This window comes from Sciurus vulgaris (genome assembly GCF_902686455.1).
Source record: "Sciurus vulgaris genome assembly, chromosome: 14".
NCBI classification, from domain to species: Eukaryota; Metazoa; Chordata; class Mammalia; order Rodentia; family Sciuridae; genus Sciurus; species Sciurus vulgaris.
The window spans coordinates 48,949,850-48,974,554 of NC_136475.1; the positions used below are offsets into that span (position 1 = coordinate 48,949,850).

Here is a 24,705-nt window from a genome sequence, read left to right on the forward strand (position 1 = left end):
CACTATATTTCTGCAGAAGAGATGAAAATTTTACATTTGTCTATTTTGAAAGATGATTGCTTTATTTTTCTTTGCTTTGTTTGCTTTTGCAATTAAAACATGGCATTATAGAAATTTGAAGTTGAATGAGACCTTAGAAAATATTTGGTCTATTGTCTCAGAAGTGTAAGAAATCTTTCCATAAGCTTCCTAAACAATGCTTTGTTCAAGCTACTGTTTTAACATTTCTAATATCACAGAATCCTCTACCTCACAAAGGAGCTCATTACATTTTCAACTAGCTTTTATTGTTGAAAGGTTCATCATAAATGTTAAACCTAAACTTGTAACTTCCACCCTTTGGTTGGTCTAAGATCTGTCACGTATGGCTATATAACATTATCCAATTCATCTTCCATGACAGTATATTAATTATTTAAAGACACTATCATAATCTCCCTTGTCTTCTCTCTGTCAAACTTCCCACTTAATTCAAATGTTTCTCATAAATGTGGTTTTTGGACCTTTCACCATGTAGATTCAGGTCCTCTGGACACCACCAGGTTTTCAATATCCTTCAATGTTGTGCTTCCCAGAAATAAAGCCCAAGACACGTGACCAGTGTCAAACACAAAGATGCTGTTTCCTTCCTTCAACTACACCTGGGCTTTTGTTAATGGTTCTAAAACTGCTTGATTTATTTTGAGTCACATTATACCACAATCTTCTACTAAGCCTGCCATAAACTGCACTCTTCTGACATTTTTTTTTCTTGCAAGAATCCTGTGAAGTCAGATGTCCTTAGTTGTTGAACTTGCAATTAATCTTTTCACCCTTCATACAAGACTCTATACTGATTTTTGTAATAAACAAAATAGCTAGTACAAACCAGCTGCTTAGCAAATGTCTGTACCTCTCTTTCACAGCACTTATCATGAAAGTAATATTGTGTTTATTATGCAATTCTCTGAGAGCAGAGCCCATGTATATGGGGTCATCACTATATCCTCATCACTTAGCAAAGTGGCTGGCATACAGTAGTTGCTCAAGAACACTATTCCTTTCCATAACTCTTTGACTGCCTTGCCATAATGCAAAAACAGCAGTGAATTTGGAGAATTAGTCTGGTTTCATTGTTAAGTCAATATAGCCAAAACTGTTAACAGAGTGATCTTATGGTGAGAATGTTTGAAATAATCTTCCTAATAAAGGGCCAATGCCATAAAAACCCAAAGTTAAGTGCCAGATTTCAAAATACCCCCATCTTATGTAAGTATCTAATCTTTGTGTCAAATGACTAATGATTCCATAACCTAGAAAATTATTTTTGGTGAGTATTGTGGCTATTCACTGGTGTCTACGACACTGACTTCTAATTAGTAGGTTCAGTTACAGCTGTGGCACAAGATTCAAAGAAGAATGAGTGATGTTTTATTTTCTAGTTTTACTTACTCAAAAATGTTAATTTTTGTAGGTACAGTTTGCAAGATGTATAATCCATTCTTATTGCCTTGATTGAATAAAGGTAAATTCAAAGACAATTCAAGAAAAGCATTTTTTTTTTTTTTTAGTTCAAAGATGACTGATAAGTGAATCGTAGGTATGATTGGAAGAAACAAACTTCTCTGCAGCCTACAATTCCTAATTAAATTTGAACTGTTCTAATTCTATAGTATGTGGTGGCTAAAGACAATCTTTTCTATCATACATCAACTGGAACACATTATTTCACAAAGTAGGCTTAAAATTATAAATGATTTTAGAATTTGGAAAGCTTTTTTTTATCATTTTTCATAGCCTCACCTTTGTGAACAAATAGGCAGACATACATCCCGTTCTTTAATAACATAACACTAGGTACTTCTCGGAAACAGGTCACAATAGAGAGGAGTGTTTATGAGTCAGAGGAACATGTGCCACTGTCAACTTGAATAAGCGGCATCAGATATTTCTGGTGATGAAAACCTTTCAGTGAGGTGAAGCAGGCCACGTTCCATTCCTTTTATTTTCAGAGATGAGATGGATTTGAAAACCATAACCTGGCTTCTTGATGCAAGGACTCGCCACATGAGATAATCTCCAGCACATTACTATTGGCAAGCAGATCTTTCACCCTTTTGTCTCCATGCATTACAGAAAACGTTAAATCAGTTTGGTGTCCATATAAACTTTTGATCCTAGCAATAGCCTAGGGTACCATCATTATCTTCCCGAGGACCATGTGTAGGCCTTCAGTAGGTAGTACTAATTTAATCTCTTTGCTAGAGGAAAAAGTAGCTGATTTTCTAGATCAATATTTGATTGAATATGTTTGAAATGTTGGCAGATAAAGGCCCCTTTTCTGGTCCAAAGACTTTTTGAACCACAGAGGTATAGCGTTCTAGCTCCCCTGGGATTTGAGTGGAAGGAGGTCTCAAAGATCTGTAAGAAGCCTTCCTGCCTTTCCTTGTGTTCTTCCAGCAAGACTCTCTAAAGGTTGAGATGAGAAAAAGATAAGATCAAGAACTGGAATGTCTTTATATCCATTTTTTTTTAATCTTTCCTGGGGCTTCTCTTAACTAAAAATAATCGTTTATACCACTAGTTTACAAAAACCTCCTATAATAGGATGGTAGAAAGAAAGCCCATCTGATCAGCTTTAAGGAAATAACCCAGTGACTTTGGAAAATAATTTGAGACCTCAGACTCTACCATTTTAGCACTAATTAAACAAGAATATCATTATATTGCCCAAAGAGAGATAAATAGAAATGCTGAAGTATTAGACAGTTTACAACTCTAGTTGGCTAGATAGAGTGATAAGTAAAAGAAATTTTTCACGAATTGTATTGATTTTGTAAAAGTATTTACAAAGAAAAATGGAGATTGGGGAAAAATTCCATTTGAATATTTGACCATACAAACAAAAAATCAATTTCTGGAGTACATGTATCTCTGTAATCAGTATTTTCTTCTCTTTAAAGTTTTACTTAACAGCTCTTCCCCAAAATACACACACACACACACACACACACACACACACACACAAAACCAAAATCAGCTTACACTTGACTGAGAGACATTTTTCAGTACAAACAATGCCAGATGTACTATCTTCTAAGTCTATAAATGAAATTCAAGGAAAGATTGTCAGGGGAGAATGTTTTCCTTTAATTCTCTCCTTTCCAGCAGAAACCCACCTGCATTCCCTCAGCACAGAAAGGAAAGGATACTCACAATTCCCCTCTACTTTCTTTCTTATCATTGTTTGACAGAAGGAGAAATTTGTTACTGACTTTGAACACAAAATTACATTTTGTAAGGAAGAATAGCCACTACATGCAAAGCCAAGTGCAACTCCTTGGAGGTGCAGGCTCCAAAGGACTTAGTTTCCACAGGTTAAACCAAATCCATTCTCCTATTTTGAGATGGGAGGATTACAGTCATTTAGTCTTTTTTTTTCCCCCCACAATTCCTCATAGCTTTGATCTATTTGGGTAAAATCGTCTAGTCAAAGTAATGATATTCCAATATAAATAGAGGACATCATATCATATTTCTTCCTTAAAATGGGAAATAAGAAGCCTATGAAAAATGACTTAGTTTCCTGTACATTTTTTTATAACACCTTACTCACTGCGAGACATGGAATAGATATGCAATAAACACTTAAACCAATTATGAGAATAAATTGAATTTTCAAGTTCTGCTTTTAAGGAAGAATCATAATTTGAATAGAATAGAACAACTTTCTATCTACAATTAGATTATGAAATACACAATACTAATGTCATCAGGATATTGTTCACAGTGCTTATACATCAATCGAACATAACACATAAGCTACTGCTATAGGCAGTAGGATCTTAAATGCAAACTCAGATTGCCCCTGAATCTTTGATTTAGAATCCTTGCTTCAGGGTCTTCTTGCAACCAAAATGTCCCTCATCAACCAGGCAGCTCTGGTTGTTAGTCCTTGAGAGAGAGTTCCCTTTTATTTCATGGCCTAAAAAAAAAGAAAGAAAGAAAGAGGAAAAAAAAAAAAAAAAAAAACAGTAAGACAAGTTACTGAATGTGAAAATTTAAAGTGATGCCAACAAGAAAAATAAATTATTTCATAGACCTTTTTAATATGATTTTAAATAAAAATGTCGTGGACATTTTCCTAAAACTGCGTGCTTTGTAAGGATCAATTTACATATCTCTGATCATTATGTAAGAGAATCTTTTAATATGCTAAGATTTAAGGTTTTAAATTTCCTGATAATTTTCCTAAATAAAATGACACCGGGCAAATATACTGCATTGGTGCTTGTCAAAGCTAATGTGAATAGTCTAAGGCTATAATGTATAAATCATGGTTACCCAGATTTCCAATCCCTTCAGAAACTAGAATTGGGGATGGGTATATTTTTTTCTTGACATAATCCATATTTTTAGGGAAAATTAGCCCCACCTCAGTTTGGAAGGGTTCCATTGAGTTATCCAAAAACTCCATGAATTGGAGGTGAAGCATGGAACCCCTCTGAAGGTGGAGGCCACAATCTCACCACGTGGAAGGCAGCCGAGGGGAGAGGCATTTACTGTCACCCACAGAAAACCACCTAGGGACCTGGGAACTGAATTCTCCAGGCATGTGGAAGTCTGGATCAAGGAACTCTAAGCTTTTCCCTACCTTTTGAATTTTTCTTACTTGAACAATCAATCCCTTGCTCCTGTAGGTGTCCTCGAGTTGGGTTTTCTATTATTTGCAGCCTCACAGTTGCTAAACAATACTCTAACTTCCCACTTTTTAATGTATACCTTTTCCCATTTTGTCCTTGCCACCAGGGACATAGATTATCTGAGGCAAATGGTATGGTTCCTCATGACATTTAGCTGAGTCCAATGTTCCACCATATGAATATTTAAATTCCATATTCATTTTTATCGACGATGTTTTCATTATTTCCAACACCATCGACAATGTGGAAATCACATTTTAAAAATACCTCTTTTAGGTCTGCCTACCTCTTAAGCCACTTAAGCCTGAGAATGTAAAGATGCCATAAACATCTTTCTGTTAAGAGAAACCCACCAACGAGAGCACTGTGGTTCAGATCCATACAACGCACACTCTGGTGAAGCCCAACGGATCCTTTTACTAAAGCAGAGTATGAACAAAGTAACGTTATGTGAGCATTATTCTGAAACAGTGATTTAATATAATTCCACTAAGATGAATTTAAAAAATACACATAGGACATTAAACCAAGTGGGATAATGATAAATAGCCCTAATTAAATAATTCCATTACACCTATCATATAAACAATATTTATATTGATATGAATCAAGGACATGCTTTTCCCAGGAAACAGAGTGGTTATTACATGTATTTTTAAGTTTATCAACTTACTAAACATTTAGTTCATTTGTGGTGATCACTTTGCAAGTGACTTTAAGAATACATCTGGAAGCACTATGATACACTTAGTACATTCATATTTACTTTGATTATTTGATCAGCATGTTCTTCTCACTTACCCTTACTATAAGGAATAGGATATGGCTAATTACATGACTTCTAATTACAATGAAGCTAGCACAACCAATATCTGCTATTTTTTCTTTGTATGATATTGTTACTTATATGGAACTTTAAAAATTTTTTGTTGTTCTTTTTAGTTATACATGACAATAGAGTATATTTTGACATATTTATGCAAACATGAAGTATGTCTTATTCTAATTAGGATCCCAGTTTTGTGGACGTGAGGTGGAGATTCACTGTGGAGTATTCATATAGGAACATAAGAAAAGTCACGTTAGATCCATTCTACTGTCTTTCCTATTCCTATCCCTGCTCCCTTCCCTTCATTCTTTTTTTGTCTAATCTATTGAACTTCTATATTCCCCCTCCCACTTTGTGTGTTAGCATCCACATATCAGAGAGAACATTCAACTTTTGATATTTTGGAATTGGCTTGCCTTATTTAGATAGTCTCCAGATCCTTCCACTTACCAGCAAATGTCAGAAAGTCATTCTTTTTTATGGCTGAGTAATATTCCATTGTGTGTATTTTCTTTATCCATTCCACATTTTCTTTATCCATTCATCTGCTGAAGGTCACCTATGTTGGTTTCATAGCTTAGCTATTGTGAGTTGAGCTGCTATTAACGTTGATGTGGCTGTATCACTGTAGTATGATGATTTTAACTCCCTTGGATATATACCTAGGAGTAGTATAACCAGGTCAAATGGTGGTTCCATTCTTAGTTTTTTGAGGAATCTCCATAGTGATAGTATTCTTTTTGATGATGAGAATTGGAAGTTGTTAAAATGGAACAGAGGTGAAGTACAGTGGGTAGTATAAATTCACCTCTAACATTTGTGGTAAAGAAATAAATGCAGCACTTAAAGGAAAATTTGAACATATATCTGTGTGTATATACAGATATATGTATATATGTGCTCTTATTATATATAGTATCTATATTATACCTATAAGATATAAGGTATTCTGAACAATTTTAAATAGTTTGAAATAACTCACCCATTTCTGGAGATTTATATTCTGGAATGAATACATTAGTCTTTAAACTAGCTAGATAATTAATCCTAAGTAAAGATTGAAGAAAGAGCTGTGCTTCAACATTGTGAGTACATCTCAAAGCTGATGACTGAGAGGCATGGTGGTTCCCCACTTACTAGAACAAGAAATTTCCAGGAGCCCAGGGTATCAAGATATGATTTAGTGAGAACAGAGGAGAAAAGCCTGGGACCGTGCAGCCAGAGTTGGCTTAGCGTTGTGCCCAGTGCATTAAGCCCTGTGCAAGGCATCTCCTTTCTTATTCTGGAAAGCACTGCAACCAAGAGACCTCTGTTAGGGACAGAGCACCGTTGCCCAGAATGCAGGAAGCAGCCATTTCTCTCTTATCTTGGGGCTGATGCTATAGATACAATCGAGGTAGGGTGGCACCATCTCCATCACTAAATGGTATTTGGGGAGGGTTTTCAAACCAATGAAAATATCAATACTGAAGTTAGTTAATAAAAGAAAAAAAAAAAGAGAGACCATGCTTATTGTCTTAGGAAATCTACCACAATGTGTCACACTTAATACCGGGAAATCAACCCTTTTATTCACAGTATAATGCTGAATGATTTTTTTCCAAAAGTTACATATTGGGAAATATATTAGATAATATCTTGCTATAACTTTGTAAATAGAAGTTATGATGTAGGCTTAAAGAAGCAGAGGATGTGAATTATATAGTTCTTGGGCGTCATGTGCACAAGATACTGCAGGCTGAACATAGCGTGAGTGACAGGTCCTGGTTTCCAGTCTGAATTATCGTCAAGAATCAAACTGCTTTGGGAACACCAGAGCCAGTGTGAGCCACAATTCCCTCATTTATGAAATGAAAACGAGGAATTCAGTCAGATGGTCTATAAGATCTCTCAAAAATTCCCATGCTTTACACATTTCTGGTAGATTTCCTGAAACAATAAGCATCACCTCTATTTTTTCTTAGCCCATCTAACTTCAGTGGTCACGTTACTCTTCATTACTATATATAAGCTGATTTTTCTAAATCACTTGTCTTTTGAAGATTAGCAGCCCTCCCTCCATTTCCACAACACCCTTAAGGAAGTTGCTCCTATCAAACAGGAATGAGTCACAACAGTGACTCTAAATGAGGAGAAACTAAGTACCCAGCAGCGATGTTGGATACCCAATAGTCTCCAAAAGGATAAAAGTAAGCCTGGCAAAATCTTTGTTTTGTACCTGCCTCCAATACATTTGTGAAGGAGTGTTAATGAAAAATGAGAGTGATGCTCCCGTCACACATTTTTGGATTACTGTGCAGCAACATCAATTGGAAACCTAATGAAACAGAGACCACCTACAGAGGAGGGATATTGTGTTCCTCTGTCTGCCTGGATCCAATTTACCAACTGACTGTATGGAACAAGCTGCCTGTTTGTTCGAGTCCCTGTTTGATTGATCATACATTTAGCATTGATAATTGGCAATGCCAATTTCCACTATCTTTCACCAGTAGAAGACTGTGGTAGTTCTTTAGTATTGTGTGGCAATGTAGGTAACTAGCAGACTTCCATGCAGGGTGATCTCAAAATCCCAGCCCTTGTATCATCTCACATGGAGGCCTTTTGAAATCGGACTGGGTCCCACAAACAGGAAGGGGTCGTTTTTCTTTTTAATTCCTTCCATTGACTAAGGGAACGTGCAACGTGTTCATCAAATAGAACTTCACCTAATCAAGGAAATAGCAATAAGAAACCTAGTAGGTGAGTTCCCACAAAGCATATCAGGGACGATATAAAGAGAAAAGCTGATGTTCCAAATGGAAGTGTTCTGTTCTTTGTTTTTGCACCTGTTCAAACTGGCACCTGGTATTAGGCTTGTGACTAGTCAAACATTACCACGTTCTGTCAAGCTGGCTGGGAGAAACAAAAGAAAGAGGAGATATTGTAAAATATTAGTTCATCCTTGTATGTTATTTCGTTACTTCATTTTCCTTGTCAGACTCCCTACCTATGCTTATCATCAACTACAGTTTGTTCCCCACCACCTCTCTCACTCTCTCTCCCTCTTTTTAATTTGACTTCTAGAAGCCATCTGGCATTCAGTCTAATTCCCACATTACAGTTCTCCATAAGTCAGTTTGCTGACTGCCTGTCAGGTTATAGGATTAAGTTTAAGGTTTTCTTAATTCATTGTGAGGTTCTTCATGGATTTGATCTATTATATCATCCTGAGCTTGTCCAGTGGTAGATTTTTGCATGTGATTTATGTGTAGCAGGTGTGTTAGTTTGCTAGGGCTTTCTAAATATTGGCTTCACAGTACAAGGGAAGCTTGGGAAGACACTAGGATTTGAAATGGTATTGCTACACAACTGGAGAATGGCCTCCCTGCTGGAATTTGATGTTGCAGAACTATTTATTAAGCTAAAAAGATGGATGTTTCAATATATGGAAAAGAAAAGAGGCTCAAATTCCATCACCAACTCACCAGTTGCGCCTATGTTTCTGTGACTCTCAGGATACAGTATATCATTTAACAAGTAAGACAACTGGGTTAGTTTAAAAATTCAGATCTACCCTTTTCTATGAGCTACTGTGAATTTGAGTTTTTTTTTTTTTTTTTTTTTTTTTTTGTAGTGCCCTACTTTCAAGCTCAATTTCTTTGTATGCATTTTGTTTTCCTGGTATAAAGTTAAGTGCCTAATAGAAACCTAAGCATTGTTAGGAAGAGAGAAAGAGTGAGGCGTTTCCTTTAAAGAGTATGCCTACTAAAGCATTTAAAAATGTATTATCAAATAATTGGAAAATGTATACAGTATTGAAGATAGCACAGAACAAGGAACAAATCTCATTTAATAATTAGTGTCCACATAAGTGTTTGACAGCTATTACAAACATTTCTTACATCACATGCATTTTTAAAAAACAATTTTTGTTGTTATACATGGACAGAATGCCTTTATTTTCATTGTTTTTTTATTTTTATGCAGTGCTAAGGATTGAACTCAGTGCCTCACACATGTTAGGCAAGCGTTCTGCCACTGAATTATAGCCCCAGCCCACATGCACTTTTCATTTAAAAAAAATTTTTTTGCAGTTGTAGATTAACAGAATGCCTTTATTTTGTTTGTTTATTTTTAATGTGGTGCTAAGGATGGAACCCAGTGCCTCACACATGCTAAGCAAGTGCTCTGACACTGAGCTACAACCCCAGGCCTCTACATGCATTTCTAGATTGGGATAAGTAGATTTCCACAGTCTTCATGATAGTGGACTATATGTCTTATCTCTGTGAGAATGATACAACCATTAATGTTTAATTGTTATTGATCTTATAACTCAACATATGTACATATCAGTTTAGTTTTAGCCACTATTTCACAGTTATTCATGTCTTTCCAACAACAAAAGGAAGTTGTTAACGAATGTTTTATAGATGAATAATCCAAGATATGGGGAGATTAAGGGGCTATGCATATGGTCACACTGAAGTTTATCAAAATTAAAATGCAGAACTCTATGTTCTCGGGCCATTGCTCAGCCCCAAAAGCAATGCCCCTTAGGACTGTAAATTGTTCCTATAAGTTTAAAAATGTATCATGTGTCCATCAGTTTGCATATCTGAGTATGAATTACAAACATTAAAATTTGCTACAACTCATCAACCAATTACTAACAAGAAGTATCTAAAAGGTCAATGTCATGAAATACTGAAGTAAACAGAACTGTGTACAAACAATTCAACCTGTGTACATTGTGTTTTTGATACTAGGAGATAGTTCAAAACTTGGCTCATTCATAGTATCTGACCTTATTAGGTTAAATTAAAATGGTGTTTAAAAAATTATTTTCATGTGATTCAGATGTGATATCATCTTCAGATACCAAGCATTAGGGGAAAGTACTCCGTGTCCATTATAAATCAGTAAAAGGAGACAGTATAATTATCAACTGGAAACTGGTGTAGTTGAAAAAATAAAATCAATAATAGGTAAGAAGAATCATGTAGAATTATAACATGTGTCAGATGTAGACTACATGCATTCTGGTTTGGGGATTTCTTGCTTTCTGAGGACATTTCTTCTATAATAAGAAGTTTTCTACAATTTTCCACCTTCAGCTGTTGTTCTCATTCTTTGTTCTATTATGTTGTTCTCATTCCCTTATTTGGCTTCTCACAGTCAGTCTCAATGGAGCAATTAACTATATAGCATTGATAAAAATACTAACTCAAGAAAATTGTCAAAAGAACATGGAAATTTCAGAATCTTTTTTAAAAGATTGGCCATCTTACTGAAAACTGTAATTAAAGCATGTGTGATTCTGCTTGTGCATTTGTTACCAATTCTCCTGGTCTAGAGTTGAAGAAAATGTGGGCTCCTACAGCGGATTGCAATGGGAAAGCACTTTTATTCTCTAGTCAGTGATAATAAAGCATAACTCCTTAGGGAGGGACTTTGTCCCTATGGTATTCACACCACCTTCCTTTTAAATGCTGCTAAGTGTGAAATTAGTGTTGTCCCTCAAAGTGCATAAGATTAATTGTTAGTAATTGAACACAGTTTGGGGGCTAATTATATAAAAATTGATATTAAAAGAATACTACCAGATTGATTGAGTTTTACAGTTTGCATTTAGTTTTCAAATTACACGAGTTGAAAGGCAGTGGTAAGAAACAATAAAAATCCATTCAAAGCTGCTAAAGCAAATTAAGGTTTACTAGTCCTTTGAAAGACAAATGAGTCAAATGCTGTAACACAGGGGAAGCAGTAAAAATGATTCTGAAATTAACTATATAACTAAAATAGCAAATCTTCTAGGATTGGATGTGTAGATCACATTTTATGGAGGTGACCTAGCTTTCCTTGTAAGCTTTACTAGTTAAGGCAAAGCAAACTGGGAAACTAGGGTCATTCTTTGAAAATGTAAGTTCTGGGCTAGGAATCTAAGTCAGTGGAGGAGTGCCTGCCGGGCATGTATGAAGTCCTGGGTTTGTTTCCTAGCACCACAATAAACAAAGAAGCAAATGTAAGTTATAATGATTTTCCTGAAGAATGGGAAAAATTATAGACTTCATGCCTCCCATTTCTCCCAATTTACCTTTACATTTTCAGCTGAAGATTCCGCGTTCTATTCCTTTAACTACAGTTATAATCCTAGGCATTATAGAAAATGATCAAAAGAAGACCCTCAAATGTGCAGGAAAGGCAGATAGGCTAGGGACATTGGGTCCCAAGGACAGCATGGTAGTGAGTTCCTGGGGTCTTCTCAGGCCTTATATCTCCAGACTGGGTGCTAGAGAGAGGAAACGCAGTGTGCAGACTATAAAGTCCTACAGAAGCATGTTCTTTCTAGCTAAGGGAATTGGAAAGGGATATCCTGACAAGACAGAGCTTCTTAGATGATAACCATTCTACTTCAACAAACACCATAGAAACATACATGTAATTTCTACTACCCAATATCTTTACCAGTCAAGGCCTGGTGGAGAGCCGAAACTGAACTAAAGCTACACCCAGGCCAGCTCATCCCAACCTATGTTCTTGAGAGCAGCAGACGAGATGTGCACAAAGTAAAATAAAATGAAGAAACACAAGGAGCAAAATTAAATTAGCTTTTCTGAAAATAAAAAAGACTTAAAAGAATCAAATCAATGATATAGAAGCTGAATGTGAGCAATATTTCCAGACACTGAAATAACTATGTAAGGAAAGACATTTGAATTATAATTTAAAAGCAGAGAAAACAGATCAGAAACAATTAATAAAGATATAACAGAAAAAAATCAAAATCTAAAATTAGACCTAAGGCTAGAGATTGGCAGGGTTAAACATAAAACAGGGGAAAATTGGGGGTAGTGATTAACACTTTGACATAGACTGGTAAAACTTTAATTTCTTGACTGGCAAAGGAAGTTTGTAAGCAGTCAGCAGACACACACAAATAAAGGTGACAGTTTAAACAAAATAAAGTTTGTAATAAGTTTTACCAAAAGGAAAAAAAAGGTTTTGAAAATTTGACATATATCAAAATATATTTGAAAGGCGAAATAATTATAGTTGAAAATAAAACCCTGAGATATACAAATGAACACATCATTTACCAATAGCAAATATCCGAAATATGTAGTTTTCCAAATACACGTGCAATAAAAAAACATACAGGAAAGACAAAGGGATGGCTACATGAAATTTAAAACTTTCTTTAAATCAAAATAAGCCAAAGAATAAAGGTGGTAAGGAAATACCTATACCCGAATTTTAATGTGTTTGTTCCATAATTTAAAAAAAACTTTCACATAAATGAGTTAAAAACAAAAAAGTCTCAATTCATGAAAAAAGCAAATTATTTAGCTAACAATGTCCAAATGGGAAAATACAAAAATAATTGATTAATCAATTAAAATAAAACAATAAAGAGATTCAGAAATTTCTCTGGGCTGGGGATGTGGTTCAGGAGTAGAATGCTTACTTAACATGATCAAGGTACGGGTTCAATCCCCAGCACTGAAAAAATAAATAAAAAATTTTCAATTTTTGTAAAATGGAAGGAGGGTGGAAGAGTGGTTACTGAGTAGAGGTAGCCAGGGCCTGAATATTCAGAGTGGACGGACGGGGTTAGAAAGAAAAGAGTTTGTTCATACGTGGAATCTGGTCACTGTTGTCACTCAGAACCTCACAAGCACACATGGGTGCAGAACCCACAGAAGTTAGCCTTTATTGCCCGAGTTAAAAAGAAAAGAAAATCAGAGTTTCTGTTTTGAAAGAAAATGAACCACTCTCTATTCAAGAATGTGAAAAATCTGTCCCATAGCAAAGCCTGCTTTACCTGCAGTGGGGCTGCCCAGACTGATATAGGCTCCAATCCTACTCACCCTAAAGCAAAGCATGGCTCTGCTCATATACATAGACCACACAGGCATTTCTTTTTACTATCACATTCTTAAACAGATAGTTAAAATGCAATCACGCAGCATTGAGTGAATCATGTAATATGAAAAAGAATGATCAAGAAGTACAAACAGAAATAAATGACCATCAAAGAAGGACAGAATTCAGGATAAAGAAAATAAACTAAGAAAAAATAATCTCTAATATTCTCTTATGAATATTTCAGAAAATACTATAAACACAAAATATAAACAAGATGTTATTAAAAGAAGAAGGTCCATTGGAGAACTGTAGAAATTAAAACATGATACCTAAACACAGAGCTACCACTAGTAAACAAATATATGGGAAATGAACAGCATTATGAATATGCAAATTATTCAAATTAACATAAAATGCCCTGCTTTGTTTCACTATTAAATTAACAGAAGCAAAAGAAGATGTTAATAAAAATACCAAATGCTTGGGAGAATGCAATAAAACTCTGCTTGTGGTATTAAATATTTGTATAATTTTTAGAAAAAATTCAGCTGTATGTATATAAAAAGAGATATGAGAACAAACTTTTGGCCTAGTGCAGGAAAGTTCTCTTGGTAGCCTTGGATCAACCCAGTTCTCCCCCTTTCTTGCTTGTCTTTCCTAAGAATAACTGTAGAATGTGCTGGAAATGCAGCATCTCAAGGTGAGGAGGGACTGACTAGAACAGCATGAACTTAGTTTCATTACCCTTCTAGAAACAAGGCCTTCATCAGTGATTTAGCCCAGCATATCACATGGCCCCAGGGTATAAAACACAAGGTGAACTGTTTTCCAGGTTTCCTCAGCTGTGGTGCAAGTGGGACGCATACAATGAGACTCCATCTTCCTCAGGAAGATTTCCTGTCTTGGGGGATCAGTACCAATGAAGCTGAGGCTTCTGTTATCCCTTGTCATCCTTCTGTAAGTAACAAATCTGTTTCCTGTAACTTGTTACACATGTGAGTATTCTGTCTCACTAGACTTAGTCAAGTTGGTAACCAGTAAACAACTTGTCTGCTTTCACATCTAATCATTCTGTTTTGTTTTCATCTAAGTGGAAGATATAATGAAATTAAAGCAAAATATAGAAGCAACTAAGTTCCCAAATACATTATCATAACAGTATTTTGAAAGTTAAGATATTGCAACAGCTGTTCTTGAATGAGTCCCCGTATTCAGTGTGTACTTCTGAAATACCCACAAAGGAGCACTGAGGATGTTTAAAATCTCACCCAGTATTGCCCTTGCAGAGTCTACCCTGCAAAATGAATTGCTTTAACTTCTATTCTCACCAATCACTGATCAATAGAATTTGTTTCCTAGGAGAAATAATGATTTGAAAGGAGTTTTGAAAGGCAAATAAGAACCAAGAAAATGTGGAATAGAACCTCAGGCCAGAGAAAAAGCATGAACAAATACACAGATCATAAGAGAGTGTAGAGAGCATAGAAAACAATAAGCACTCTATGGTTTCTAATGCTTAAAACGTGAAGCTGGAAATGGTTGGAGATGAGGATGGGGAAATAGTTCAGAGACAGTCATGCCAAGGAGGGCCCTTCCACATACCAGGCCAGGAAGCTTTGACTTCAAGTAATGCAGAGTCAAACAGTTTTTAAGTGGAGGAATGATGACTTGAGACTGTGCTTTGGATGCATCATCATTGCTATAGATGTGGTAGAACAAGTGGAAGTACAATCAGAAGCAGGAGATGATGAGTCCAGTTTAGAATATGGCACATATGTGGTTGTTATAGGACATCCAAAGGGATAGTCTGGCAGGCAGTTGAAACTATAAATATAAACAAGAGGGACTTGGGCAGGAATCAAGAGTCAGTTTTATTTGAAGTTATTAGAATTATAAATGGGAGTAAAAATCATGGAAATGATGGGATTGCCCTTGTAAAAGGGAAAGATAGCAAGGGTAAAAACTGAAACTTTGCAGGACATCAGTATGAAAGAAACAGCAAGGAGAAAGAATCACAAAGAAATGGAGAAGACATGGATGAGGTGGAAGAGGAGAATGAGATAAAACTAAGATATTAACCAATGGAGAGAGTTTCAAAAAGTCAATAGTGTTGAATGGCACAGGGAGATTTATTCATATAGGGACCAGAACATGACCATGAGACTTGGTTATCTGAAAGTCAATGGTAATTTTTTCCCCCAACGCTAGTCTCTGCAGAACATAACTACAGGAAGTTTGAATGCTGGAGAGTTATAGAGGAAGTAAGAGAGTTAGAGAGAGGCAGCTGAGTTAAATACAAAGCAGAATGGTAGAAGCTAGAAGGTGAGAGTACAGAGCGTGGGTGGCCTGTTCATAGGATGAGAAAAACAAGAGAAAATAAAGCATGGAATAACAATGGTGAGCGTAATCTTGGAGTGAACAGCAAGTGCTGAGATCTAAAGCACAAGAAATGTAGGTCTTAAACAGGAGGCAGTAGACCTTGACCTTTGACAGGGCTTAGGACACACTACCCCAAAATATGATACCTTGGCATTTGAGAAAACAGCAGAAGTTCTCTTTGACCTCTTCCTGTGCTTCTTCCCTGAAGCATGCCATGAATGTATTCTCTGATCTTCCTTTAAAGTAGATCATAAGGCTCCCATTCCAGATGGGTCCTTATGCCTGGAGGAGAGGATTGAAGACAGAAGCACAAAGACGAATTGGAACAAAGAGGTCTTGCTAAGTTCCCTTCAGCTTACCATTATATTACATTCAATTTTGTTCAATCATAGTTCTAAATGTCACTCTTTATCAAACTTACAGCGTAAAAATAGTTTTCCGTGTTTCTTTGGGCCTTCATTTTTGAAGGCTCCCATGATATATAAGATTTATATTAAATAAATTTTATACTTTCCTCTTTTTTATTTTATAAACCATGAGCTTTATGATAGATGAGGAAAACATTACATCTTCTCCCCTCTACCTTTGAGATTTGAGAAAAGCAACCAAGTGTGAATGACAGGTATAGATAAATTGATGAGGGTGGGGTGGAGCGAGAATAAGTTGAGGTCTCAAACTCCATAGGCTTAAATCTAGGAAATAGGGGGCAAGTTCATCTGGGTAAGGAAGCTGAAGAATATGGCAAGCTGTTGAAGACTAATGGAATTCAAATTGGAATGAGAGCAGGCAGGACATCTTTTCAAGAATTGAGGGATAGCATTGAGTTTCCTAGACTGGAAATTGTGACTGTGTCACGGTGCCAGTTGGTGGATGGCCCTGGAACTTTTCTCTAGCCATTCTCAGTATCTCACACGCAGCAGAGAAAGTGGTCTTTCAGATTGCCAGGGTGAGCGATATTTTGCTTAATGAATATGCTAGAAGGATAGTGGATAGAGATGTTGGAGACAAAATAGTAGAGGTGATAAACCATGTAGTTTAGGCCGGGGCGGGGGGGGGTTAATAGATTAGAGGGAAATTGATAGGTCAAAGGATTTTTATCCCTTGATTTTTATCAAGTCAAAGAGCAGGTGAAATAAGGGAAAACCTTTATCTATGATGGCTGCATTACTATAATTATCATAAACAGTAATCTACAGGGTGTTTATGATCAGCACCACTTATAAGTATAGAAGAATCTTATTTTAATACAGTATCTAGGGATTGAAATTACAATTTTCAGATTATAGTAGGAAATATAAGCTAGTATTGTATAGAAAAAAAGTTTATGCTGTAGAGAAACATCTTTCTGACCTTCATGAAATATGGATCACTTTATTATTCATCTCAGGTCCCCTAAAAAGAGGTTTCCCAACAAGTCCATTTTAATATTCACACACTTCCATGTAGGTGTTAGAGTAAATATGAGTAATTTTCAGTGCTCACTAACAAAGACTTTTGGTTTGCCTTTGGTTGTTAGCTTCAACCCAGTGGATAACTGGGAAATCTATAAGAATTAATTAAAAAGTGTGTTCAAAACATTAAAAAGTGAATGCTTTTAATGACATCATTCAGGAAAGGGAAAGTCCAAAAGGACATGGTTGAATTTTTTCACTTAGAGGACAGGTAGAATGCCAACTGAGAAATGGTAACAATCAGTATCTCTAAGTCATATGCATGTATAGATAAATTAACTAAAGCAATATTAACTCAAATATCACAGTATCTGATTACTAGAATTTAACTGACTCAAAGGATGGATACTCATATTATCAAAAAAAAGCAGGGAAAAAACTGAGAAGAAAATCCTTGTTAGCAGGGAAAAATGCTTATCTATCATTTTGTACACCGGCATTAGCATTTGCTAGTTCAAATCTATTATAAAGCCCTCTCCATGAATGCACCATTAATAAAATCTTCGAAATGGCTTCTCTAAACATTTTCTTTTTGATTTTTCATGATTTAATTAGAAACATCTTTAAAAAGGCTGGTTTTACTATGGCAGTATCACATCTGCATTTTCAGCAGTATGCTGTTTAATCACAATGGGTGATAAAGTGAAAATCCCAGTACTTATTGTATTATCTAGTAGAACCCACACATTTCGACTTTTAGTGCCCCTGAGTCATCATCTTATATTTGTTCATCAACGTTTTAACTGCCCCTCTTAAAAAAATGTAATTTGATAGTTAATTTTCTAAACTTGTTATTGTTTTGTTTCTTTGCAAAGTAATGACATTTCATATGCTTTTGATACGCATCATCCTTCACCTGAACCCGTTTTTTCTAACAAGTAAAAAAACTTATTTCTCTCTTTTTACCTTATATTATTTTTGCTATTTTTGTTTGGAAATTTGATGAGACTAAATTCTTCCAAGTTTTCATGATCATCAGTAAAAATGAATTAGCTATTTTATGCCACATCATTGTATACTTTTAGAATACATGGAAACACTGTGGCAGTAGTGTTGAAATCAGTAGCATGAATTTTAAACTCCAAGAAAAATTTCAGTACACAGATGTATATTTAAACATAAACAGAAAAAAATTTCTTTCAAGTTATCCTTATAGAAAAGACCTTTTTTTCTAATAAAGAATAATTCTGGTTTTTTTAATTTATTTTTTTAGTTGTCAATGAATCTTTTATTTTATTTATTTGTATGTGGTGCTGAGTATCCAACCCAGGGCCTCACACATGCCAGGCAAGCACTCTACCACTGAGCCACAACTCCAGCCCTCAGATTTTTTAATACTCAAAAATGGTGAAAAAATTTTAGGTTAACTGCTGGTTTAAGAATTTTTCATTCACTAAAATTAAACTAAGTATGACTTGCTGCCTGCTGATAAAGAATTGGAGCTATTTCCCTTTTTTCTTTCCTCTCCCCTTTCCCTCCTTCCTTCTTTTCTTCTTCCTTCCCCCCGCCCACTCAGTATCCTCTTAAATTGGCTCTTAAATTGTCAAAAAAAGGGGAACAAATTCTTCAGATTAATGGGAATTGTGAATTATCCTAAGCTTTCTTGAAACAGGAACTGGTTCCTAACATCCTCCATTACCAGCATAGACCTTTACAATGTGTGCAATCCATGGAATAAGAGCTTACAGTATGTGTTCAGGAGTCCAGTAGCCTTGGTTTCAGTCCTGGTCCTGTTTTCTTGAATGTGAGACTTCAGGCAAATTATTGTGCCCTCTGAAAAATAGTAACAGCAATAGTGTTTCCCTTTTTATTCTGAAAAATAATAGTAGTTATAGTATGACACTTATACAATTGTTTGAATTAATACTATGTTTAAAGTATTTAGAATAATTCTGACATATAGTAAGAATTTAGTAATCTATAGTTAAAAATGCTGTTCTGTTTCATTATGGGGGCAAGATAAATTCATTTGCTTTTCTTTCATCTTTTTTTTTCTTTCTTGAAAATTTAGTCTACCCAACCAGCTCTGCTTTACGTTTATTCATTAAATTTATTATTTTATTCAACAAATATTTTCTGAACACTTGCCAAGTTCCAGAAACTGAAGTAGATTTGGAGACTTGAGAGTGAACAAGAAACTCATGGCCATACATTGATATGAGAGTCAAGAAGAGGCTACCCAACTTAACAAGCAATTACAATACAGTCTTAGTAAGTGTTAAAATAGGAATAGTAGAGATGCTGTGGACTCAGAGGATTGGAGCAGGCACCTGGTGCAGATCTCCAGCAGGTGACAGTAATATTGCCTTAATGAAGAACACACAGCTTGTGACTCTATTTGACTTCCTAACTTCTCCATATCTTATTAGGCTTTTGCAGATTTAAAAATTGGATTCATTTGGCCCCAAAGATGGATGAGACCTCAGAAACCTATATACTTAGAGAGCATTTCTGTTGATTTTGATACACCAGTCTAAGACACTAATTCTTAGGCAAAATGGACAACAGCAAACAAGAAATACAAAAACAAAATCTCAGTGCTGCTACACCATATCCGAATTGTAATCAAAATGGTACACCACTCCAATTACAGCATTAAAGAAAAAAAAAGACCTTTCAGAAGTGGTGCATTCCTTGTTAATATTTGCAATGATTGTAATGTTAATTATCATCCCCTTATTGAGCACAAGTTCTTGAGGAACTTAATCACTTCTGCTGCTGTATTTTACTTTCTGCATAATTTAAAATCTCAAAGCCCCCTCTAATTCCCTGTTTTTACCTTCCTAATTCCTCTGTTATTCCACTCCTTTCCCAAATTCTTTATCTAGAAAATAGGTAGAGTTCATTTTCATCAAAATAATGCCCCAGTGATAAGGTTCAAAAGATTGTACATTTCAAGGAACATTTGTATTTTAAGGTGAGGAAAGCTTTAAAGAAATGCAAACTAAATTTTGTAATGTTGGATGTAACACAACTGATGTACAGCTGAGATTTTTTTTTGCCATCCCTTAAATCACTCCATCCTGGATGGCTATGACTGTCAGTCGATGCTGTATTGGGGGTGTTTGATTACTAAAATAGTCACTTTTATATTCTCTATCACGGTAGATGTGTTGTTCTACTTTGAGTGTATGGCTCCTGTGCTGAGGACTCCAGGCTTGATTGTTTCTGAGATACGGGAGAGCAAAATGAAGTTGTCCAATCATTGCAGAAGCCAAGTGTTACTCTATCCATGGCAGAATAATAACAATAATTGTCACCACTTACTTGTGCCTTTCAACCACAGGCCTCAAGGCACTTCAACATTGTTGCTTCCGCTTATTTGAGTGAATTTCTTTTGGACAAATTGAGAGACACATGATAATCAGTTAGCTATGCTTATTTTGTTTTCTTTAACAAATGCAAAATAAATAGCCTGCTAAAAAGCCAGATAATATCTTGAAGACAAACCCTTTCTAATGTAGGCTATTCTAAATATATGTGTTTGTTTTATACTACTGTAATTTTTAAAAACTATTGTACACCAAATCCTGGACTCAGCTGATACTGAATTCTCAGCTTCTATTTTGTCAGACACAGAAACAAGCTACTTGCTTGCACATAGGAAAAAAAATGGTTTTAATGAACAATAAAACCACAGCTTTCTAAAGCTTTGCAGCTTTCTAAATTTTATGAGTAAATTTTGTGGAAAACTGTGTAAATAGAGCATAATTATTTTAAAACTAGGAGCCTTTGTTATTAGTCATCTAACTGTCATGGGTATACAAAGCACCCTGCTGTATAGACAAAAGACTGAAAAAAGTTACCTGTAGAGAGTTTTGCTATTGAAAGAATAAAAACTAAAGCAATGGAGTGAACTTTCGGTTCACAGAAGCAAATACTGAATGCTAAACCTGGCTGAGGGAAAATCACTTTAGCCTGATAACCGGATTACTTAGAACAAAAATAGAGAAAATTAAGAACTGAAGAGCAGAAAATTAAGGTGGAATGCAATTTAAAGAGTAAGTAGATGATGTAGGCTTTCATTTTCTTCCCCCCCAGTGTCCAGCTAATTAAAATTACAATCAAAATGAAAGAGTTTAAACTTGTAAATATCTTTAGCTAATGATTTTGTCTTTTTAATCATCCTCACATTCAAAGTCTTCTTTTATTCATTTAGGTCTTTACAATAAAATGAAATTGTTTTTCCCCTGTAAAAATCCTCCTTTTAATTTTCCTTATTGGCTTCTCTTTATATTAAATATTTTCTAGTTCTTTTTTCCTCTTCTCTTTATATGATATTTTTTCAGTTTTTACTTTGAACATACTTTGGCAATAGTTGTGTGAGCAGAGTTTGTGTTTTATTTAAATATTTAAATGCTGATCCAAATACAGAGATTTTAGTCTTCCTCATTCATAAAAACAATACTTATTATAATATATACCTTATAAAATAAAACTTCCAAACATTTAAGTAGATTTGATTTTCTCATCTCATTATAAATATTTCTTTATTGCCTTTACCACCAGGAACATAGTTTATATTTCAAAGCAGAGTCACAACCTAAGTAAGATAAGCCACTCCCAAAAACCCAAAGGTCAAATGTTTTCTCTGGTAAGTGGATGCTGATATGTAACAGTGGGGCAGAAGGGTAAGGGAAGAATTGGAGAAAGTTTGGATTGTGTAGTGGGAAATGAGGGAGGGGAGAGAGAGGGGGAAGGAAAGATGGTGGAATGAGACAAGCATCATTACCCTATGTACATGTATGATTACATGAATGGTATGACTACATCATTTACAACCAGAGAAATGAAAAGTTGTACTCCATTTGTGTACAATGAATCAAAATGCATTCTGCTGTCATGTATAACTAAATAGAACAAACCATTAAAAAAAAGTCCTTTGATTCATAGGCACTTTGCATTGCATCTTTCTTTACAAATGTGTTACACTTCAAACTGTCCTGGAATAAGTGTTTGGGGACCCAGGGAATTAAAAAGCACCTGGGTGCTTTTTTTAGGCTCAAGACTGCGAAGTTAACCATAGAGTAGCCCATTAGGTAACCAGGTCTAATACACATGAGTCAGGAATACCATATATACCCTTTGTAGGAGAATTTGTTTCTGAGACTGAGATGAGATCAGAACTTTGCGTAACATCCCATCTCCTTTTCCGTTTATGTCCAGCTTATCTTGTTATGATTAAGATATGAGGTATTTCCCAAATGCAGGAATGTTCAAAGGTGAGATGATTGGATTGTAGGAGCTACAACTAATCAGTCCACCCTAGTTTGGACTAGGTGCTAATTGTTGGCAGTTGGGGCAAGACTGGAAGAGGTGGATCCTTAAGGGTGTGCCCTGGAAAGGTTCCTCTTCCCTGTGGCTTCTTCCCTTCTTCCTTTGATCTGCTTCCTGCTGCCATGAATAGTGTTCCTCCACCATGTCCCTCCACATTGGTGGGCTGCCTCATCTTGGGCTCAGAACAACGGAGTTGGAACACCATGAACTAACTTCTTTTAGAGCTTCAGTGAACCAAAATAAACTTTTCTGCACCTCAGTAGCTCTTGTTGGATGTTTTGTTCCCAGTGACAAAAAGCTAGCTAACACATACCTCATTCGTCAATTAAAATTAGGAAGACTTACTGATTCTGCCTTTGTCTTCTGAATTCTCCCACTCTTCCCTTCTTCATTACCACCACTCCAGTCCAAGCATCATCATAACTTAACCAGTTTGCTTGAAGAGCTCCTCAATTGTTCTTTCTCCATCTTCCCTAATGTATGAAAAGTCAAACTTTTTTTTTCATTTTTTAATTTGTTCTAATCAGTTTTATATGACAATAGAACACATTTTGACACATCATACATAAGTGAAGCATAACTTCTCATTCTTCTGGTTGTACATGATCTAAGATTATACTGGTCATGAAATCCTATATGCACATAAGATCATAATGTCCAATTCATTCTATCATCCTTCCTACCCATCCATCCCCTCCCCTCTCTTCACTCTCTTTGGTTTCATCCAAAGTACCTCTATTCTTCCTAGCCCCACCCCCATTGCGAATTAGTATCTGCATATCAGAGAAAACATTCAGCCTTTGGTTCTTTGGGATTGGTGAAAAGCCAAACTTAAAACATAGCCATACATTTCAAAATATCACTAGAGACTTCTAATTGCCTAGTTAGTAAAGTTAACTGAAGTAGTTATCTAGCTCACCTCCTAACTGACCCTGTTTCCCTCAGCCCTTCTGTGTCAACATCACAGCCAATTGAGATTTTATGTATCAAATAATGTTATATACTGTGTGAGTGATTTTCGCCCTAAAAACTGAGGTATGATCCTTTCATTCCCTCGCGTAAAGTCTCACAAATTCTTCCTATAACCCTTAGTGAAAGTTTTTTTATATGACATTGCCTTCAAGGCCTTCTAAGGCCTATCTCCCATCTCATGTATTAGAATTGTTTTATTTCTCTTCAGACTCCTATTCTTTATATTCTAGTTTCTTGAAAATATCATGTGCCTTCTTACCTCAGGTTGACACTCCTATGCATATTATCCTCTTCTTTGTTTAACCTAGCTAACTCCTACACATCTCAGATTAGTCACTTCCCATGAGACTTTGTACCTTATATCTCAGGTGAAGTCAGGTCGAGGTTGTACACTTATCAATTTCTACCCCTTTATGATAGATATCACAGTGGTAGTATGTTTTAGCTGTCTCTTCAGTGAGATGCAAACTCCATTGTGGCAAGGACTATGAAGCACCCTAAATAAATAAATATTTTTGAACAAAAAATAAAGTATTGAGGAGATGAAAAGTAGAACAATTTAAATAGAGATTTTTGAAATGGTAATATTTGGACCATAACCTGAGGAAGGAAAGACAAGAAGAAGTCATCTGGGAGATCATCATTCCAGGCAGAGAGAATAACCAGCACAGAGACGGGGCATGTCTGGTGTGTTCAAGTAATAGTACAGTGGTCACTGTGACCAAGGCAATGATTGAGAATAGTAGAGAATGATATAGGAGAGGAAAAAGAGGTGGAAAGAGAGATCTCATGGGTCCTTGCAAACTCTCTGGAGATTTGGACTTTTGCTTGTTTGAAATAAGGAGCTACTGGAAGGATTCAAGTAGTACAGTGACATGATATGTTTCCCATTTTTAAAAGATCTGGCTTGTGTTAGCAACAGAGGGCCAAGCATGGAAGCAGGGACCAGCTAGGATATTATTTAGAGAACTATTTTTGCTAACTTCCTAAGTGTGGTATATATCTCCAGTGATAATCCTAAATGAACTGACTTAAGGTTGTGAATTTTAAGTTTTGTTTTTCACACAGTGATGGACCTGGTGGAGATGCATTAAATGTAAATTTAATAGTCTCAACATGATTACTCTTTCCTTCCTAGAAAGTGGTGGAGTTTCCTTGTGAAACCTGGGAAATGTTAACAGCAGTTCTTTGACAGGTAAGAGTACCTAGTCATGTTTTGTGCAATGTGGAAAAGCACTCACATTTTCTCATCTTTTCACATAAT

At 35.7% G+C, this 24,705-nt stretch overlaps 1 long non-coding RNA gene across 1 annotated transcript in view; it reads right to left on the reverse strand.

The window, feature by feature from the left end:
- Positions 1-341: 341 nt before the first annotated feature.
- LOC306644015 overlaps positions 342-24,705 on the reverse strand; it is a 54,885-nt gene continuing 30,521 nt past the window's right edge. Inside the window, exons 2-5 of the long non-coding RNA XR_013759143.1 lie at positions 22,815-22,942; positions 18,879-18,965; positions 15,888-16,023; positions 342-3,964 (exon numbers count right to left, since the gene is read on the reverse strand). This is a non-coding gene — a long non-coding RNA (uncharacterized lncRNA). The remainder of the gene's footprint in view (positions 3,965-15,887; positions 16,024-18,878; positions 18,966-22,814; positions 22,943-24,705) is intronic.